The sequence below is a fragment of the Octopus bimaculoides genome, chromosome 7 (genome assembly GCF_046866305.1).
Source record: "Octopus bimaculoides isolate indiv1 chromosome 7, ASM4686630v1, whole genome shotgun sequence".
Lineage (NCBI taxonomy): Eukaryota > Metazoa > Mollusca > Cephalopoda > Octopoda > Octopodidae > Octopus > Octopus bimaculoides.
In genome coordinates this window covers 16,776,583-16,799,645 of record NC_142934.1, presented here as the reverse complement: position 1 = coordinate 16,799,645, position 23,063 = coordinate 16,776,583, and the positions used below count along the sequence as shown (strand labels likewise).

General features: G+C 35.1%; 1 protein-coding gene across 4 annotated transcripts in view; it reads left to right on the top strand.

The window, feature by feature from the left end:
- LOC106873374 (neuronal calcium sensor 2) overlaps positions 1-23,063 on the top strand; it is a 362,050-nt gene that overhangs the window by 144,685 nt on the left and 194,302 nt on the right. The window lies entirely within an intron of this gene.

Below are 23,063 nucleotides of genomic sequence, written 5' to 3'. Positions count from 1 at the left end.
GACATCTGCCATATACAAAATACAATAATATACACTGCGTTTCATACGCTTATGGTTTGTAACAGAATAAAGGCTAACACTTTCACTTTATACATTCAACAATCACATTTATACTAACAATAGAACTAACAACAAATAATCAAAATGGCATTAGTTCAGTTAGTGTTGTATAATGTGTAATAATCATCCTAAAATGTTCTTTATAAATCATTACTGGAAATATTTCAAGATTTATGGAAATTTTCCACATTGTACACTTATGTTTAAACCATGCAGCAATAATATATTATTGCTGTTGCTTTGTATATGTGTATGATTGCTTTGCCATTAACGTACATCATAATGGAATTTAAGTATACGTGCACACATGTGCACACAAACGCACGCACATTCATAGGACACACATACACACTCATATATATAAAGACAGGTAGATAGATAGCTAGATAGATAGATAGATAGATGCAAACATACATACATGCATAAATACATACATTCATAAATACATACATTACAAGTTCAGGTTTATACCTGTAATTATTGGGGCACTGGGATGTGTAACATACTGCCTAAATAACAATTTTCAGAAATTAGGCCTCTCAAAACCAGAATGGCGAAAGTTGATTCGAAGACTACAAATCCAAGCCATCGCTGGGACTGTAAAAATCTGTAAAACTTTCCAGAAATGTATCATTTAAGTATAAACAATCATGTCTAGATGTGCAACTAGATGTATGAGAATACATACATAAAGCAAAACATACAAATCTGTACATATATATACATACAAAAATACTCTGTTGGTGTTGAAATTCCAGTGAAGGAGCCTTGGATCTAGATTAAAACCGGCTCCTTCTCTCTTGGCATGAAAGTTTGAAATAAAAGTGAATAATGACACACATACATACATATAACATAATACATACATATAACATAATACATACATACATACATACATACATACATACATACATAAAGATGTAGGTATATTTATAACTGTGATTTGGTTTAAATTCGTGAAGATCTGCTTAAAGAGCGACGATTGTACATACCAAAGAAAACTAAAGGAATGATTAAATGAAATGTATGGTTAAAATAAATAAAATCAAAATATAATTATCGCAGATACCGAAATATTTAGTTGATACTAACAGAACGAAGAACTAATTCAAAGAAAGATAGACGTGACCATCTTCTGAAGCAATACCGTTATGTTTGTATACAGTTCTGTTTGTAGCAAATGTAGGTTCGGTAAGAACTTTTAAACTATTAAATTAATTCAGATGATCGCAGATCCCCGTAACAGATCAACATACTTCTTGATAAGCGGCGTCATTTCTTAAGACACCTGGAGAAGTTTCATATTACAGAAAATGACGTCATTCTCTGGCAAGAAGGAAGCAAAATTACAGTCCCCCCACCACAACTACCACACACATACATACGCACACACATATATATGTTATGCATACGACTTACTATCCCTAATTTTATTATCTCTTTTGTTACGCATCTCTGTCCTTTCGCTCATTTTGTATGTTCCTGCACCTGTCAAGTTTCTCTCCTTCACTATAATGAAATATCAATCTCGTACACTTTTTTTCTAAGACTTCTCCAGGCCTTTCTTAACAATCAGCCTCGTAAGTTGTACATTTTTTTTTTGTTTTTTGCTCCAGCAGAATTTTTTTTTTTATATATATTTTTCATTTTGTTAGTTTCCAACTGGATTTTTTTAACTTCTTGCTTAATTTGTAAATGAATCTCGTATATAAATACACCAATCTCTTTATATTTCTCTGTCTCTGTCTCTCTCTCTCTGTCTCTCTCTCTCTCTCTCTCTCTCTCTCTCTCTCTATCTATCTATCTATCTATCTACCTATCTATCTTTCTATTTCTCTCTGTGTCTCACATCCTCTCTCTCTTTCTCTCTGTCTCTCTCTTTCTCTCTTTCTCTCTCTCTCTCTTTTTCTCTCTCTTTCTCTCGCTCTTTTCCACTCTTTCCTTCTCTTTCTCTCTTTCTCTCTCCCTCTTTCTCTTTCTCTCTTTCTCTCTCTCTCTCTTTCTCTTTCCCTCTAATTCTCTCTTTCTCTCGCTCTTTTCCTCTTCCTCTTCCCCTCTCTCTTTCTCTCCCTCTCTTTCACTTTCCCTCTAATTCTCTCTTTCTCTTTCTCTCACTCTTTTCCTCTCTTTCTTTCTCTCTCTCTCGCTCGCTCATTCTCACTTCATATCCCTCTTATTTTCTATATATTTATACATACATACATACATACATACATACATACATACATACATACATACATACATACATACATACGTACACATAATGAAAAAAAACAACGAACATGGGCTTGAATGAGGCACTCCTCTATTTCATCTGTTACATAACTTTTAGTATTCGGTAACACTTGATGTCACACCATAGATGCCATACGTAGATGTACCACATAACACCAGTATGCACAAACAAATACATCTTCAGCCAGATAAATGAGAAATATAAGTCAAGAACATACAGTAAGCACATTTAGATACCCGAGAATCACAATGTCCAGTCTGCGCACGACTCCGAGTGATGACGTAACGAAAGGAGTTTAAAGCGAGTAACAAGGAGGGTCGAAATCGGAATGGAATAATTGTCGTGCGTTGAGAGCATCCAACCATGTTTCTGTCAGGTACACGTTCATATTAAGTACCCGAATGGTAACTTCATCAGCGGAAGTCAAATAATCCGATCATGTCAATTAATGGGTTTATATAGACAATGTAAAAGGATATTATTCTCCCATGTATGTATGAATATATATATATATATATATATATATATATATATATATATATATATATATATATATATATATATATATATATATATATATATATATATATATATATATATATGTTGTTGTATTTGTGGATGGTCATATTGCCAGTTTAGCCAATAAAAACACATGCACTGTATATTTGGTGTTAATTTGCTTCAGCTTTATATTACATTACATGACATTATTGGCTAAACTAGCAATATGACCATCCCCAAATGCAACAACATCTGTTTCAACACACGATTTCACATCAAAAATCTTGCAAAACAAATATATATATATATATATATATATATATATATATATATATATATATATATTTAAATAAATAAGGATAAGATCATTATTTAAAATACCGATCATATCAAGTGGCCAGCATGGGAATAAAAACCTTATAGGTAATAATTATTATTAAAATTATAATTAAGGGTATCTAAAAGATACCACCATGCAAGAGATAGCAGTCAAAACTTGACTCTAAAACCACACCAAGTATTCATACAGCACCAGGAGAAAAGATAAATAGACAAATAAACTCGCAAAAAAATTATTGGATAATCCCAGATCTAGATTTCTGGCTTTGCATAAAAATATACTCTGCTTCACCAGTGGGATATACACAAATAGTACATAATTACAAATATATATATATATATATATATATATATATATATATATATATATATATATAGATAGATAGATAGATAGATAGATAGATAGATAGATAGATAGATAGATATAGATATATATATATATATATACAACATACGAATACTTACATAAACGATATACCTCGAAAACATGACTTGTGCATATATGTCTATATATATAGAGGATATATTGCATATGTGTGTATGTGTAAATTTCTCCATAGTTATTTATTTGAAAGCTTAAGCTGTGAAGATTGCCGATGATGTGCAAACATTCCGTGTGTTTCTTTACTGTGCAGAATATAAATGTTTGCATTCGCATGCTTGTATGTTTAGTGATTAATTATGCTTATTTGTTTACGCAATTTCGCGATAGCTTGTGCCTAAGACCTGAATACAGAGCTTTCAAAATCTTCTACCGATACTTAACATATACTATTTTAACAAGTAATTGCTTCTGCATCGATAAATTGTGATCTGTCATTTATATATATTGTATTTACATAACATTTACATAACTGCATCTCACGGGTAAAGCATAAACCAAATGACTTTCATTTACTTTGAAGAAAACGTTTGACTGGTATGTTCTCTCTAGTGTATAACCGTATCACGTCTAGCGTATATCGGTTGAAATAGGTGTCATTGTACTAAATAATATATTTTTATATCAAATTCAAAAGTAATTAACTAAGCTTTTATAACTTATTCAGTTATTTTATAGTAAGAGCACATAATATTTTTATTTTATTTATGTCCTTTATGAAAGCTATTTTAATATCGATTTCTAACATTGGAACGAAGTCACAGATTTCGAAGGAAAGTTTAGTCAATATCATCGTACATGCTACTCAATTGATATTTTTATTTTCACCACCGCCGGAAGGATAGAATACAAGATTGACCTGCGAAACATTTGGTCGCAGAACCTAAATGACTGCGGCAGAATGTGACGGGAATGTGACGGGAATCTTACCAAACGCTCTAGCAATACTTCCAATCTGCAGTCCTGTTCTTTTATCCGTTTACTTGTTGCAGGCATTTGATTTGGCCATGCTGTAGCAGCGAATTGAAGGGTTTTAGTTTATAATATCGACCTCAGTCCTTATATGAAAACCTGGTACTTACCGTTCTCAGATTACCGAATCGGTAAGTCACATCATATAAACACATAGTAGCGTATTTCAAGCGGACAGGTAGAAAAACAAGAAAAGGAACGCGCGCACGCACACACACACAAACACACACACACACACACACACACACACACACACACACACACACACGCACGCACGCACGCACACACGCATATGTATGTATGTATATAACAGGCCTCCGCCCAGTTTCCATTTACGAATATCACTCAAAAGCTATTGGTCAATTCTGAGGCTATAATAAAAGACACTTGCTCAGAAATCCACGCTGTGGGACCCAGCATACCACCATGCGGTTGCAAAGCGAAGTTATTATGCACACAACAATGCCTGCGTTTATACAATTACTTTGACATTCGTAATTCTTGTGAGTGAACAGCGTGACGAAACTATAAAGTTATATATTAGTATAACAATTATTAATGGCGACCGTATCAATCCCATTAATTTCTATAAGCAGTGTCATCATTCTGATTGGACCAAATGCACAAATAGATTCAGAAATAATAACATAGACGCCATATGACAAGTACTATTGATTGTATTCATTGAAAAACTTGTTGCATTGATATATTATGAATGTAATGTACGTGTCTGTATATATATATATATATATATATATATATATATATATATATATATATATATATATGCCGGAGTAAGCACATAAATGTGAAACGAGGTGGAGAAAAGAGTACTCAAATACCAAAGGTAGAACAATATGCTTTATGAAAAGCAGCAGAAATATCACAAAAACTGTTACTCAGAGTTTCACGTTTCTGTTCGTCGGACAGTTTTGTGAGAATCTAGAATTATTTGTGTCTATTCGTGAATATATCTGAATATATGTGTATGTGTGTCAACGTGTATCATCACGTCTGTGTGTGTTTGTGCGCGCGCGCGTGTGTCTGTCTGTCTGTCTGTCTGTTTATGTATCTGTGTTTAAAATATGATCGATTTATTATATAAATTATTTAATTTATTCGATAACTATAATCCTTTCAATATTTTTGCTTTCTTTCATGTCAGTGGCAACATTCAACATTAAACCATTCGAACGGTTTATAATAAATATTTTTCGTTATTGTATTCTACCAATCTGTTTAGTATATAATCTTCCTTGCTAACCACTTAGTCTATTATTCATTAAATACTTATTGACAAGTGTTCTCACTCATTTACTCTTGTAACTTATGAATATTGTTTTCGACTTGAATAATTGTGGCTGTTCATTTTTGTTTCTTTGTTTTCTTTTTAGATTTGTATGTGTATGATGAGTTCGTTTTGTTTACGTCGTTTTCTATTGTGCATATATGCGTGCGACCGTGTGACTGTGTGGGTATGTGTGTACAAATATAGATAGATAGATAGATAGATAGATAGATAGATAGATAGATAGATAGATAGATAGATAGATGTGTTTATGTGTATATATATAAGAAACAAGTTTAAAATAATAATGGTCGTTACATATAATTCCTTTATTGGAACCAATTTGGCTTACAACTGTTTCCATTAGTCATTATAGGTACATCGCTGGTAGGTATACTCAATTTGTCTATTGATCAACAGAGGTAAATTGAATGCCCTAAGAAAATTAATACTATTTCTGTCAGAGTTCTGTAAATATATGTGTGTGTGTGTGTGTGCATGTATGTGTGTATATATATATATATATATAAATATATATATATATATATATATATATATATATATATATATATATATATATATATATATATATATATATATATATTCATGTATATATATGTATATATACAAGCATATACATGGCTGTGGCTGTTTGGTAAGAAGCTTGCTTCCCAACACAGTTTCAGGTTCAGTCCCACAGCATGGCACCTTGGGCAAGTGTTTTCTACTATAGGACTGAACCGGAACCATGTGGTTCGTAAGCAAGCTACTTACCACACAGTCACTCCTATGTATATATATATATGTGTGTGTGTGTGTGTGTAAGAAAGCACGTATGCATATGTATATATGTATGTGCGTATGCACGTACGTATGTATTTATATTATTGATCTATAACCTCTATTATTATTTCGCGGCAAATCCACAGATTATTAAAGTATATATTAATATGTTATAAGAATCTTCTCACTTACTGAAGTGTTTGATAATCACGCAGCGCAGCGTAAGATATAATTATATAGAATCAATAGAACATTGCAAACAGATGAAACATTAATACACGATCATAGACATCCTGCACATATATGTATATTTCTATGACTGTTTATTTGTATGAATAAATAGACGTACATACGCCTCTTCCGATATGTAGTATGCACACTAAACACTTTTCTCTCAATCAAGTACCATGCATTTTATTTTTATATTGTAAAAAGCAAAAACTTCTTTCAGTTACATTTGATATCTCATTAGCATTTGCAACGGCTGTTTGTATTATACATCTAGTTTTCTTAGCTTGAAAATGCCCATCGAATTTTTTCATGGTTGTCATTCTATAGCATGTCTCTGAAGGGAGAATGAGCAGAGAGTAAGTGCATAGAAATGAAGCTTTAAAGGAATACTTTGGCTAAATGTGCAGCGCCGGATTTTGTACATATGATAACCTATGAATCAGCATGACTTGTATCGCGTGAGTATGTTTCTATCTGATGTGTGTCACGCAGAGCTGAATATGATCTGAAACATTGAAGAGTGGGAAATTCCATCAATCGCTACATTTAACCCTCTCTCCCAACCTCTCTCTGTATATATACTTCAGTGAATGGACTTTGAATTAAGGTGCATTGATTAATCACAATTTGAAAGTAACTCGATGCAAATGCCATCGCTAGATGTCTATGAACCAGCAAAGTGCCTTGGGCAAATTTCAATCAAATATGCTGTAGAAATAATAATATAAAATTATGCAGGTGTAATAATCTCCGTATTCATTACTACTGTATACATTCGGTTAAATATTCATAACCGAAGCCAGGATTTACCCACCGGAAAAATACAATGGGATTGCTTACCTCAAATAATTCTAGGTGCTCATTAAAACTCGATGCGATTAACCTTAAGCTAGATTATAACTAAATGCTTGAATGGCACCCACCTGGACATTGTATCTCTATATATTCACTACACACACACACACACACACACACACACACACAGACGCATACACATACACACATATATATACATATATATATACATTCCTTTCATCCCTTTCTATTGAAGGGCGTAGGCTCGAAACGTCAAAATCATTTTCATTCTTTCCGAGTGTCAAACTAGTAAACCTGCTTGTTGTACCCCTACTTGCCATCTCTTTTTGCTTACTGTAAATTTGAACTATACATAATATAATGCATTCAAATCAACTGTTTTAATTTCGACCGTAAAAGGCGAAGTCCCCAAACCGGTGGTAATATTTACACTTCGTCAACTTTGTATTTCCTCCTAGAGACGTTAAGATAAATAGTAGCTAAGTACTGTCTCTAATTTAGCCGACCAAGGCTCTTTCCTTTAAATGTGGGACCTTATGCCAGCGTTAGAAATTACCATACGTATTATTAAACGTTTGGGAGTTAAAATAGCAAAGCAATTTTCATTTATATATTGCTACTTGAACTACATCACACTTCGCATACATCTTTAGTGCCGTTGAGAGAAATACATCAATCGGATTTTAAAGAAAATGAAAGCCATTATTCTTAATAGTGGTTATGTTGCGTTGGTGCATGCCAATAAATTGTGATTTTCCACAAGATTAGAATGTACAGCTAGAAATATGTTTGCATTGCAAAATTATTTACTCTTTCCAGGTTGGTAAATTTGGCGTAATTGTTACCTCACCGGGCAAAGCGATCATCAGCATTTCGTTCGTCTTTATGTTCTGAGTTCAAATTACGCCGTAATCGATTTTGCTCTTCACCCTTTCGGAATTAATAAGTCGAGCTTTAGGGTCGTTATAATCGACTAATCCTTTCCCTCTAAAAACTGTTGATCTTGTACAGAATTTAAAACTATTGTTTTACTATTGCAAACATAGTGTTCAAATACCTTTGTAAAACCAAATTTTTTCCTTGTTATTTTCGTCTTGTGGTTTAACTTAGAAGACTACAGGTGTGGCTTGGAAGGAAGGAGGGGAAAACCTCCTGTCCAATGAATTATTCATCTCAAATGTAGTGTCAGAAGTTGTGTATGAAAGTTTCAAGACATAGCGGTCTCTCATAAACTACACTATCAGTATCGAGTGATGACGGATAAACATTCGGAATTCGGCCTCAAAATTTTACCCTCAAGCGCAAATATTCACGCATCTATTAATACACATTTTCATATTCTGTCCATCTTATCCTCCTCTACATTCTTCTTCTTCTTCTTATTCTTATTCTTCTTATTATTATTATCTTTTTCTTTTCCTTTTTCTTTTTCCTTTCCTTCTTCTTCTACTTCTGCTTCTTCTTTTCTTCCTTTTAATTTTCTTCTTTACCTCTTCTACCATATTCTTCTTCTTCTTCGATTCCAGCTCCATTTTCTTCTTTTCCTTCTTTTTTCTTCTTCTTCCAATCCCTTCACCATCCATTTTCTCTTCTTTTCTACTTTTTTCATTTTTCTTTTCTCCTTGTTCTTCATTTTCTTCTGCTTCTTTTTCTCCATTTTCTCCTCTCTTTCCTCCATTTCTCTCCCTCCGCCTCTCTTTCTCTCTCTCTCTCTTTCTCTCTCTCTCTCTCTCTCTCTCTCTCTCTCTCTCTTTCTCTCTCTTTCCGTATTATGCCATCCTTACATACACTATACAGGCATCTCTCAACTAAGTCACACAGAATACAATCTAATTCATTATGACACAATACTGCCATAGATGTGAACAATTTTGCCTATTAGGACACAATCACCATCAGCAGCAGCATTGTTCACATAATCACTACAAACTTACAAAGAAAAGGTGACACCGAAAACAGAGAGTGGGGGAGATAGAAGCAGAGGAAGATAACGGAAACAAAAACACACCCACACCTAAATATATATACACATATAAATATATACACATACACACACGTGCGTGCGCGTGCACACACACGCACACATATAACGAGACTGAGAAAGTGCGAAATACACAGAGAGAATGATAGATAAGTTGAAAGATATGAAGATATAGAGAAATAAAAGGAGAGAAGAAGGATATATAAAAAAGAGACAGACAGACACAGATATGTATGTGTAGATAGATAGATAGATAGATAGATAGATAGATAGATAGATAGATAGATAGATAGATAGATTTACATACATAAATACATACAAACGGACACACATACACGCAAATTATTCACTAACGCGCAGATATAGAATGTGTGAGAATCAGAGATATGTACAGAGAGAGAGGGAGGGAGAAATCTGTACAAAAGGTCATTCGAGCTGACCTTCTTCCTGTCAAATGAACGAAGCCATAGCCATAAGTAAATGACACAGATGTTATCTGGTACATCTTCTAATGTATCTTTGCCAGTAGTTTGTGTGCGGTGATTTGAAGCAAAGATGGCTACCGTTTTTAGACGGTCAAACAAACGACGTTGAGGCTTCCTGGTTATCTCGTATGTCACCGACCAGGCCCCAGTTGTTGTAGTTGTTACTGTGGCTGCTGCTACTGCTGCTGTTGTTGTTGTTGTTGTTGTTGTTGTTGATCTTGTACTTGTTTAGTCCAGCACCATCTCTGATAACAAAGACGTAACTATGAACGAACAACGGATGTTCTAGCCTTGACCTTTTGTTCTTTGTCTTCTCAGCGACAAATAACCTGATTCGAAAAGTTGATTTTTCAGTGATTGGCCCCTTCGCTCGCATCACTTCGCCTTGGGGCGCTTTACATATGTAGAATATATTTGTCGCTCTCTCGCTTTTCACTTTGTTCATTTTCTTCAGCATCTTCTCCATCATCAGCATTAGTGACAGAAAAAGTACTCAACATTTCATCATCCTGCTTTCTTTCTTTTTCCTTCCGTCCCTCTCTCTTTACTCTGTCTTTCTCTCTTCCCTCTTTCTCACTTTTTCCTCCAACATGCTGGTACTAACTATCGAGCTATTTCTACAGCTATTTGTCTATCTGTTGGGTTGTCCGGAAAGTTCGTGCCGATTTTTAAAGGAAAGAAAAAGGTCAATAAATACTTGCCATTACATTTTTAATCAACGAAATATGAACCATTTCGTTGCGCAATGCGTTTCCATCTTCCCTTTAACTTGAAATTACCCTCTTCCCAGAATTGAGGTGGTTTCAGGGCAAATAAGTCGAAAGGTAAGCTACTATAAATCGGCACGAACTTTCCGGACAACCCAATACTTAACTATTTAACCATCTCTCTCCCTCTCTCTCTCTCTCTCTCTCTCTCTCTCTCTCTCTCTCTCTCTTTACTCTCTTTACTCTTTTTCTCTCTCTTTCTTTACATCTAACTATGTATCAATCAATTTTGCTGTCTCTCAAACCATCCATCTATCCATCTATTTATCCATTTATTCATCAATTTATCCGTCTATTTATCTATCCTCCTGTCCTTCCATCAATCTATTAAGCTCTCTCTTACTTTCTCTCCGTCACTTTCTCTCTCTCACACACATGCACAGGCACACACACATACACACGCGCGTGCATATATGCATACATACATATATACATATATACATATATACATGCACATACATACATACATACATACATACATACACACACATACATACTTGCATACATACACACACACATACATACATACATACATACATACATACACATACATGCATACATACACATACACATACATACATGCATACATAATACATACATACACACATACATACATACATACACACATACATAAATACGTACATACACACACATACATACATGCATACATAATACATACATACTCACATACATAAATACATACACACACACATACATACACACACACACACACACACATACATACATACTTACATACAAATACATACATACAGACAGACATACATACAGACATACATACAGACATACATACACACACATACATACACACACATACATACATACATACATACATACATACATACATACATACATACATACATACATACATACATACATAATCTGTGTTGAGATAGTTCAGATAGAGTTTCCAGAAGTCAGATCGGTTTATCAAAACTAGTTTATCCGGAATATTCGGTTACATATTGAGTTGCTCGCCATATCTTATAAATGTAACGGGATGACATTGTTGTTGATACTGGATGAAGTATGGAGGGATTGCAGTTGGATGTTCTTTCTGTTAGTTATATTCATGTTGTCATTGATCTTCTTGTTGCTGTTGTTGTTGTTATGCTAGCTGTTATTTTGTCCTTGCTGTTATTGATTTTTGTCGTTGTTATGGCTAATTTTGTAATGGCTGATGTTGTTTTTGCGAAAATTGTAGCTTTTGCAGTTGTTGTTGTCATTGTTGCTGTCTTGCTTGTTCTTGTCGCTGCCGTACATTTTGTAGTTGTTGTTGCCACTGCTGTTATTGTTGTTGTTCTTATGCTAGCTGTTATTTTGTCCTTGCTGTTATAGACGTTGTGCTTCTGATGTTCCTTTTTTAGCGAAAGCACTCGTTATTAGCTATTGTTATTGTTACTGTAGTTACTACTGCTGCTGTTGTTGTTGTTATCATTGTTGCTGTCTTGCTTGTTTCTGTTGCTGCCGCACGTTTCGTAGTTGTTGATGCTGCTGTTGTTGCAGTTGTTTTTGATGCCGTTTTCTTGCCGTTGTTATTTTTAGCGTTGCTCTTTTTTGCTGCTGTTTTTGCAACAGTTGTGGCTGTAGTTCTTGTTGTTGTTGCTTTTGCTGCCGTTGCTGTTTTTGTTGTTGCACTATTGTTACTGTTGTTATTTTTGTTGCCGTGGTCTCTATTGGTCTTGTTACCGCCATTCTAGTTGTTGTTGTTTCCGCTGTTGCTGCGGTTGCACTTGTTGCTGCTGATGTTACTAATATCTTCGATCCACATATTCCTGCCTTTGTTGTAACTTAACGTGTTATTGAATAATTTCAATGAATTGCTTAAACGTGAAAGCCAGCAGATTGCATAGAAACCCTGTTTTCTTCTTTATCATTTTTTTAAAAAAAAGTATAACGATCTTGCTGTGAACGATATGAGAAAAAAAATTCTGGTGCAATTTAACAATATTGGCTAATTTAGTAACATAACATACAAGTGGTGACTTGTAGAAATTAGAAGTGGTAATAGTATTGCAATACGCAGATGTTGAAAATAGCCAAAAGTTTTCAAGGAAAAAAAGCAAACAATTTAACATGAAAAATAACCATCAGCAAAACTATGGACATAAGTATAAGGTATTTATTATATTTGACGGATTGGATAATAAGGCAAATGAGCTTATAAAATGTACCTTAATGTTTGGCAGCCCCTTTCTTGAACCTAAACCTTCACCTTCTGTCTATAAGATACAGGCTGATTTCTGTTGAATGCGTTATTTTTACGCTGTAAGGAAGAAACAGAACAGTGTTGATATTTCGGATAGTAAAAAAAAAAAAAAAGCAAATGAGTAACAAAATGCTTCTCTATAGAAGTATAAGAGTTTCTAATTGGAGGTTATTCAATACCATCGATTCCAAACTCCTGTACTTGATTGGTACTTAATTTTATCAACTCCCAAGCCGATGAAAGTCAATGAACTCAAAAGAGCCGGGTGAAATGCTTCAAGGTATTTTCTCCTGCGCCTAAGGTGCCATGCAATGGGACTGAACCCGAATCACATGGCTGCAAATTGAGCTTTGTAACCACACAGCCACTCCTGCTCCTATGCACAATATCATTTCCAGAATATATTTTACAATTGATCTATTCAATTCAGATGAAATGTATACTTGTTATATGGAGGTGAACTCGAGCCTCATAATGCTATGAGATTATTGACGTTCTTTTGAAGATTTAGTTTATGCATTTTGATGTTTGTCTATTCAATTCAGATGAATATGTACAAGTAATACAGGGGTGAACTCAAGTTCTGTAACCGTTTTTAGTTATTGAGGTTCTAAACAAGATGTGGTTGATAAGTACGGGTTTCAAGACATGAATACAATCGATTAGGTTCCTTTTACTTCCCAATCACCTCAAACATTATCAAACTACACCCACAGGATATCTCGCACGTAAATCTTACCAGAATCTACGGAGCCGAGTTAATATGTTTTAAGTATGTACTCAGGAAATTATCGGTCTCGGGGTACGAAACGGTTGGCTAATAATAGGTTAGAACTTTACCAATTTGGCCACCCGCATTTAATTGAATATACAGGTGTCTTCCAGAAATTCTGGCATTGAAACCAATAACTACGCGCTTTAGGTATATATTAATTTGTCACTCCAGGCTATAAATTATTCCAGTATTCCAATAATTTTAAATTACCTGCTTGAAAGTATCCTCTCGGGGCAGGGTATAATTCTTTGGGATTTTATTGACGGGTGTAATTATGAACGAAAATAAGACTTCATATCTATGATTATATGTATGTATGAATGCATGCATGTATGTATGTATGTATGTGTGGGTGTATATATGCATGAATATATTTATGAATGTGTATGCATTATATGTATATGTGTGTATTCACACACACACACACGCACACACACACACACACACACACACACACACACACACATATATATATATATATATATATATATATATATATATATATATATATATATATATACATACATACATATATATATATATGTGTATGACTGCGTGGTATATGTGTGCGTATACACCTCTGTGTTGGGATATATATATATATATATATATATATATATTATAGCGTTTAGATTTCTATATATCTCTATGTATAAATGTGCTTCAAAGTATATCTGTGAGGTGTGGAGGTGCAATGGCCTAGTTGTTAGGGTAGCATACTCGAGGTCATAGGATCGCGGTTTCGATTACCAGACTGGGCGTTGTGAGTGTTTATTGAGCGAAACCACCTAAAGCATTTAAGATGGTGTTCCGGCTTGACCGCAGTCAAAAAACTGAAACTAGTAAAAGAATAAAGGAATCGTATTTAGAGTTTCATGCACAAGAGTGACACTTCATCAGACACGCATCAAACGGTGAACTCCTACATTATATTGGCCACGCGTGAAGACGAGGGTCATATGGAAGAACATAATTTCAAGAATCTTGCTTCTAATGTTGCTTTCTGATATGCGTGGTACAAGTCTGGCGTGCCTGTACTGAGCTTCACAAAATCTGGCCGTCAAGTATTTTAAAGTTAACAAGACTTAACTTCATAGCCGTACATGTGCGTGTGTTTGTGTTGGTGCGCACTCTTCTACGTTTGTAAAACCGTGGTACAAATGGCCTGGTTTCGGTAGTTATTTATTTCTAGGCCATCCCTAGTCAAGTAGGCATTCATGATTAAAGATATGTCACTCGTAATAATGCCATCTATTTCTTACACATCGTATAGTATGTGTAAGATGATATTGTCCAGTGAATTCTTTTTTAAGAATATATTGTAACTTTAGAATTATTTGGATGTTATTTTTAGCAAGTCTAGTAACCTCATACATGATCTTTCGATGGCTCGTACGACTGAAATTGAATATTCATCTGTGTAATAGTAATAGATATGTACTCTCTGTGCATTCTTTGATATAAAGATATGCTTGTGAATGATTGGGTGTGTGTATTTGTGTGTGCTTCACCTGTAAATGGCTTACCTGTACATGTGTATGTATTCATGTATGTAAATGGTGTGTGTGCATGTATGTATGTATATATGTATTTATGTATGTATTTAAACATTAAACGGGGCTTTTTTACTGTAGACACAGAAGTCTTTGTGTCAGTAAGCATCACTTCAATAAAATTAATGATTCTGGCGGATGAATACACACCCAAACAGCTTGTTCTATGGCGAGCTTGCGGAGGGGAATGTAATCGGTGTAAACCTAGAAAGAGATTTAAGGACGGCTTAAGGACTACCATGAAGTCACTTGGAATGGACCCACAGGCCATAGAAACCCTTGCTTCGGATCGAACTGGATGGTCAACAAAAGTGTGAAGTGGCGTAAAAGCTTTTGTGTAGGTCAGGATTACACATGCAGGACTCAAGAGATATCTAAAGAATGTTGCGATCAATGAGAAGGTGAATCTCAGTGACCTCTTTGTGTGCACAGTTCGTGACAGTCCATGCCTTTCTTTAGCTGGGCTCAAATCTCATTTGAAGACCCATGAAAAATGAACCTCCACTAAATACTTTGCCTATATATCTGTGTACATTTTTGAATGTCGCGTAGGCCATAAGGTCTGCAAATCTAACGGAGGCCTCAAAAGTCATTTTAAAATCCGCAAAGATCAGAACTTAACTGCAGCTCTTGGTGGTCCAAATCAGATATGCAATCCATATGGGTACGTTTTCTATACATTCTCTGGTTTAAAAAGCCACATCAGACGCCATGATGGATTTAAGGTGTAAGTATAAGAGGTGGTCAGACTCGGCATAAGGAGTAGACAACCACCAGGTATGTATGTGAATATATATATATGAACGTACATAAGATAAATGTTTATTTATGTATGTATGTATGTATACATGTATATTTGTATGTTCGTATGTAAGTACATACCTATACATAAATGTATGCACGTATATTTATATATGTATATGTGTATTAAAAATATGTATATGTGTATTTGTAAAAGTTTATGCATCTATATATATACTTGCACGCTTGGCGTTTTGTATATAAATTTGTATTGTATGATCGGATTTATGCATGCATGTATGTGTGTGCGCGCGTGCGCGGGCATGGTATGTGTGTGTGAATCCGTATGTAAGATTTATACATTCTACGTACCAAACTTTCTGGAACGTTTTACATATTTTAAAACATCCACCAACTGTAATTTCCAAATTAACCGTGTCCTTCCTGGTTTTTAAAAGCTCAGCTTGAGAAGAATAGTGTTGAGTTCTAATAATTACATTGTCCCAATAATTACTTGTATAAATCTACGACTATAGCCCGGGTGTCGCAATAATCATACCTGTTTAAATACCCTGTTAATCCATGTATAAAACTAAGGCTACAGTCTTGGTGCCCCAATAATCACACTTATTCCAGCGCCCATTAATCATGGATGAAATTTAGACTATAGTCCGAGTGACCCAATAACCATACGTATCCAAGTGATCCATTAACTAATGTATAAATACCATGTAAATACAGTAGTAGTTACAGTAGCAACAGGTTTCCCATAAATTCTCTATAGCTGTTCCTTTAACTTCTATGTTTAACATTGTAGTAACTTCTACAGAACGATAACGACTGATATGTACCACTGTGTATACTTGCTGTTTTTCTGCTCTAGGCAATCATTTCTGATCTGCCGAGCCCATACAGCTTTGCACAAACGTTATACTCCAAGAAGAATTTAATTCTTCATCGTAAAATACATGTATGCGACTAAAAAATGATAAAATTCCTTGTGTATGAGTCAAATAGGTTTCATAATTGTGAGAAAATGAGTTAATGTGTACGTGTTGCATTCATGTTATGGGCGTGCATATTTCTTTAATATAGATGTGTGTGTATGAACGTGTGTCTACCAAAGTGTGCGTGACTTCTCGCCTTACGTACAGTGCAAGCTCAATTTCCTCTAAATATACTCACAAACAAGTGCTTATTGTCGACGTATCGTTCTTGTGCAGTTATCACCGACGATGTTTATTTTAAAGTCACTTGGTGAAAAGGTTTTTTGCTGACATGCACAAGTTTATGATGCTGGAACTATTCAGTCATAGGAGGCATAGAACTTAAGACTATTATTCGTTGGAGGACATTAAGGGTCACCTTGGGGGCTAAAAAATTGCAAATGGGGCTGACACGGATCAAAAGCAGGTGACATACAAAAATCCAGTGGATAGTCATCATGGGTATACTTACGTCAGAAAACATATAACTTTCAAACTCATATAACACTATTGCGCATTGGTTCACAGATACGTATTTAGTTACTATCACGTGTGTGTATGTGTGTATGTGTGTCTGTAAGAGAGAGAGAGAGAGTGTTTGTATGTGTGTCTATGTGTGCGTCTGTGTATGTTTGTGTGTGTGTGTGTGTGTGTGTGTGTGTGTGTGTGTGTGTGTGTGTGTGTGTGTGTGTGTTCGTGCGCGTGTGTGTGTGCGCGTCAGTGGGACTCTTCGTTGTTTTAGATCGTTTTATTGTTGTTCGGCCGCAAATTTAGCATTGCTCAAGCAAATCCATGACCAATGGCGTTCCGCCTATAACAATCCTTTCTTACCAAGGACAACATTGTGTAGCATATTCGTCCCTCTTTTCTTGCTGACGCTAGTTTGGGATTTGAAGGGGATTTGGTTACTATTTCTTGTAGGTCGAGGATCAAGCAAATCCATGATCAATGGCGTTCCGGCTATGACCATCCTTTCGTATCAAGGACAACATTGCGTAGCATATTCGTCCCTTTTTTTCTTGCTGACGCTAGTTTCGGATTTGAGGAGGATTTTGTTATTATTTCTTGTCGGTCGAGGAACCTGCAAAGTGCTCTCTTTTTGTTGGTTCGTGTTTGTTTGCTTGGGTACGTACATGCGGTTTAGCGCTTGGATTTATGCGTGCGTGCGTGTTCCCGCGTACGCGTGTGTATATGTAGTTATGTTTGTGCCTGCGACGGTATGAGTCTGGTGTGTGTGTGTGTGTGTGTGTGTGTGTGTGTAACTGTAATTGCATACTTATAAATGTTGACGTAAATCAATCATTTGAACTCAAGAAATTCAATCTTCCAGAAAAGACAATCCGTTGTTTGTTTTCTCAATGACACGTAGACTGTTTAAGATCAGCACAGGCGACAACCACCATCGCCACAACAAAAACAATTGCAACAAAAACAATAACAAGAAATAATTCATGGACGAGAAGACGGAGAGCTACCATAATAGCAAGTAAACAGGTGCTAAGAAAAGTTATGAGCAACAAAACTCTAGAAGTATCACTCCCCAATCCACCATTGCTAAAATATCCATTACTAATAATCATACGTGAGAGGTAGGATTCCTTTTTTAAATTAACCATACTTGTAAATCATGGTTACTTTCAATATCTGCCACCAACACTATCATCTCTGTTACAACCACCATCACGCTTCAAGATTGACTTTGCCTTTCATACTTTTGGAGTTGATGATATAAGTATTCTTTTCTACTCTAGGCACAAGGCCCGAAATTTTGGGGGAGGGGGGGGGCAGTCGATTAGATCGACCCCAGTAGGCAACTGATACTTAATTTATCGAGCCCCGAAAGGATGAAAGGTAAAATGGCGACCTCAGTGGAATTCGAACACTGAAAGGAAAGCCCTACGAAATACCGCGTAACATTTTGTCCGGCGTGATAACGATTCCGTGGGCTCTCCGCTGCCGAACCCCGAAACTTCAAGTAATGTGCCTGTCAAAGAAAGGATCACCAGCAGCAGCAGCACCATCATCATCATCATCATCATCATCATCATCATCATTACCACCATCACCATTATCATTATCATCATTATCATCACCATCTTCACCACCACAAACAGCACGCCCACCATCATCATCATCATCATCATCGTCATCATCACCACCACCACCACCACCACCACCACCACCACCATCATCATCATCATCATCATCATCATCATCACCATCACCACCACCACCACCATCACCACCACCACCACCATCATCATCATCATCATCATCATCATCACCATCACCACCACCACCACCACCACCATCATCATCATCATCATCATCATCATCATCATCGTCATCATCACCACCACCACCACCACCATCACCATGTTTAATAATAATAATAATAATAATAATAATAATAATAATAATAATAATAATAGTAATAATAATACATATTAATGTTGTTGATAAAAAAAGAAAGAACATGCATGATAATCGACACTGCATGCCTCGGTGACTACGTGATGAATGTGAAAGGTGAAGAAAAAAATAAACTATGACGATTTGAAGTGGGAAATACGAAGGTTGTGGTCAATGAGGAGAGTAGACGTGATACCCACAGTAATTAGTACACTTGGAAGTATCAGCACTCAACTACCAGCATGGCTGAAAAGGATCGGAGCAAGTGTGAAGGTAGAACACCTACAAAAATCAGCATTGCTTGGAACTGCAAGAATTCTTCACAGGGCTCTTGAAGCATGGCCAATAAACAAGTGTCACCTTAGTCTGCTGGCTGTGGACAGCTGACACTTTCCATCATACCCTGCAAAATAAGCTGAGTTTTCATCACATAATAATAATAATAATTATTATTATTATTATTATTATTATTATTATTATTATTATTATTATTGTGATGGTGGTGGTGGTGGTGGTGGTGGTGGTAATAGTAGTTGTAGTAGTAGTAGTAGTAGTAGTAGTAGATCTACGTACATGGTTCCTGTGCTGCAAAACGCAGTTGTCAGGCAATATAATGCATGCAACCACCAATAGTTTAAGCAGTTGTCAATACCAGGACATTTTTTTTCATTCCACAAAGGTATAGGATTTGTACTTGTTATTGCTCAACGTGTTATTGCTCAACTGTTGTAGTATAGGATTTGTACGTGCTATTGATCAACTCTAGCTCAGTCCTGATCGAACAGATCGATAGCCAAAGGCATGTCATCTTTTTTTTTTCTTTTATCTGTCCTACCTTCTTTATCAACATGTAGGATGTGATTTCTCAGAATTTGGTTGCAATCACTACAGGTGAAAGAAACACACCGAAGCTTCAACAAAGACGTTATTTAGAAAGGGTCGATTTTTTTTTTCTGTAACGTTATACATATTCTAAGCCGTCCGTCACTGGGAAGCTAATATAACTTGCAAACATGTACCTTGCTTTCGTTAAATATTTTAGGTACTTATGCAGTCTCTCGTTCTCCCATTCTTAATCCTGTAGACTATGGAGAACGCAATCACCTTACCCAATCCAGAAATCGAACCCGCGCATATATGATCGTAATCATGAGTTCAACATCCAGATCATTAAGCCATCCGCTTTCATTACTTGAAGCGGATATATTTTATATTTCATTTTAAGCTTTCCAGTTTTTGCAGTAATGTTTGCTCACAATTTACCTTGCTTTTTAATCCTCATACGTCATTCTTATTATTATTATTGTCAATTTTTCAAGAAACGTCAGATACTATCATCTGGGCTATTTCATTTGTTTCAACATGCTGAATATCTATTCTATTCTTTTAATTTTACTCTTGCAATTATCTGTTCTTACGTTCGCTAACTTCTGTATTTTGTAACGATATATTGTTTATTTAATCCCCACGTAATCTATTGATGTGAGTACACAGTTCATAAAAGATTCCTTTGATTGTGTGTCTACTTTGATATCAAAAAAAGAAAATAATAAAACAATACTCAAAAGAACGGTTCATCATCACCAGCTCCACCATCATCATCATAATCATCATCACTATTATTATTATTATTATTATTATTATTATTATTATTATATATACATATATATACTTACATACATGTATATATATATATATATATATATATATATATATATATATATATATATATATATATAAATACATGTATATATATATATATATATATATATATATATATATATATATATATATATATATATATATATATATAGATGTGTGTATTTTTCCCTTGTTTACAATTAACACGGGGAAAATAGGTAAATAGTTACATGTGTCTGAAGTAAAAGAATTTGAATAACACCTGCCTTTAACTCCATTTATTTAATATATATATATATATATATATATATATATATATATATATATATATATATATATATATATATATATATATATATATATATATGTAAATAGATATATATATGATTTATATGTATGTGTATGTATGCGTGTGTATATATATCTATATGCGTTTATAAAATTTACACATTGTAATGTGTACATGTATCATACATATATAATAGCAGCCGTTTATTACTTATATGCTTCATAAGCTGTCTCAAGCAAATGCATTGTAGTACTTGAATGCAGTATACAATATTAGTGATAATATCCATATTTATTTATTGCTCTATGCTGGGTTTCTGAACAACCAAACATCCAAACATCTAGCAATAACTAAATACTTACACAATAGCTTTGACCTAACATCTGCCTTGGTAGAAAATAAACCATATTCGTGTCATGGTTTGTGATTAATATAAATACTTCTTTGAATGGAAATAAGGGTGCAGCATGTCCTTCGGATTCATATCTTGAAAGTTTTGTTGTTCCGTTTTTTTCTTTTGTTTGTTGTGTATTTTCTTTCTTTTCAATGGTATATACGTATAGACAAATGATTCGAGAGCCGAGTATTTTGTAAATATCAGTTATAGTTTGGAGAGCACCATGGACGAAACATTTTCGTAATTTTCGTAATTTTTTCTGTGGATATAACATGAACGTAATCATACCCTCTCTCTCTCTCTCTCTCTCTCTCTCTCTCTCTCTCTGTATATATATATATCATCTCTTTCCGTCGAAGAGCGTAGGCACGAAACTTCAAAGACTTATTTTCCATTCTTCCCGAGCCTCAAACTAATATACATAGTTGTTTCTTCACCTGTCTTTGTCTTTTGTTTTCTGTACATTTGAACCATATATATATGTATCTTGCTCTTTCTACCCTTCTCTGTACATCGGACAAACGGGACGGCGCTTGGCTGACTGCTTCGCAGAGCATTTCCGAGGCATCAGACTCGGCAATGAAACCCCGGTCTCGCACTATGTCCGCTCTACGGATCATTCATTACAACATCTGTCTGTGTTCGGACTGTTTTGCACAGGGGCCATCCGGACTACGGCGTGAACAGGATTTAATCTTCTCTCTTCGCTCATTTGAACCATATGGGCCCACACTCTCCTCCTCTCTTATCTTCATCTAACTCCACCTCCTCTCCTCATGTGACCCCTCCTCTCTTCATCTGACACCTACTTCCTCTCTTCATTCCTACCCACCTCACACAAGATCGTAGGTTCGAAACGTAAAAGAATTGTTCATTTTCCCGAGCGTCAAACTAAATCACCTGTTTGTTGTTCATACACCTGTCTTCGTCTTTTGCTTTTCTATAAAATTCAACTATCTACTTTCTATCCATCTATCTATCTATCTATCTACCTATCTATCTGTCTATCTATTATCTCTCTCTCTATCTCTCTCTCTCTCTCTCTCTCTCTCTCTCTCTTTCTCTCTCTATCCATATATATATATTAAGGACAAAAAGACAGCCAGTCAACTACAGTTAAAACACTTCTGTCACACGGGACCTTGAAGACTGCTAGAAAGCAGGAAAGTATACTAGTCCTTATATATTTAATATTTAATAT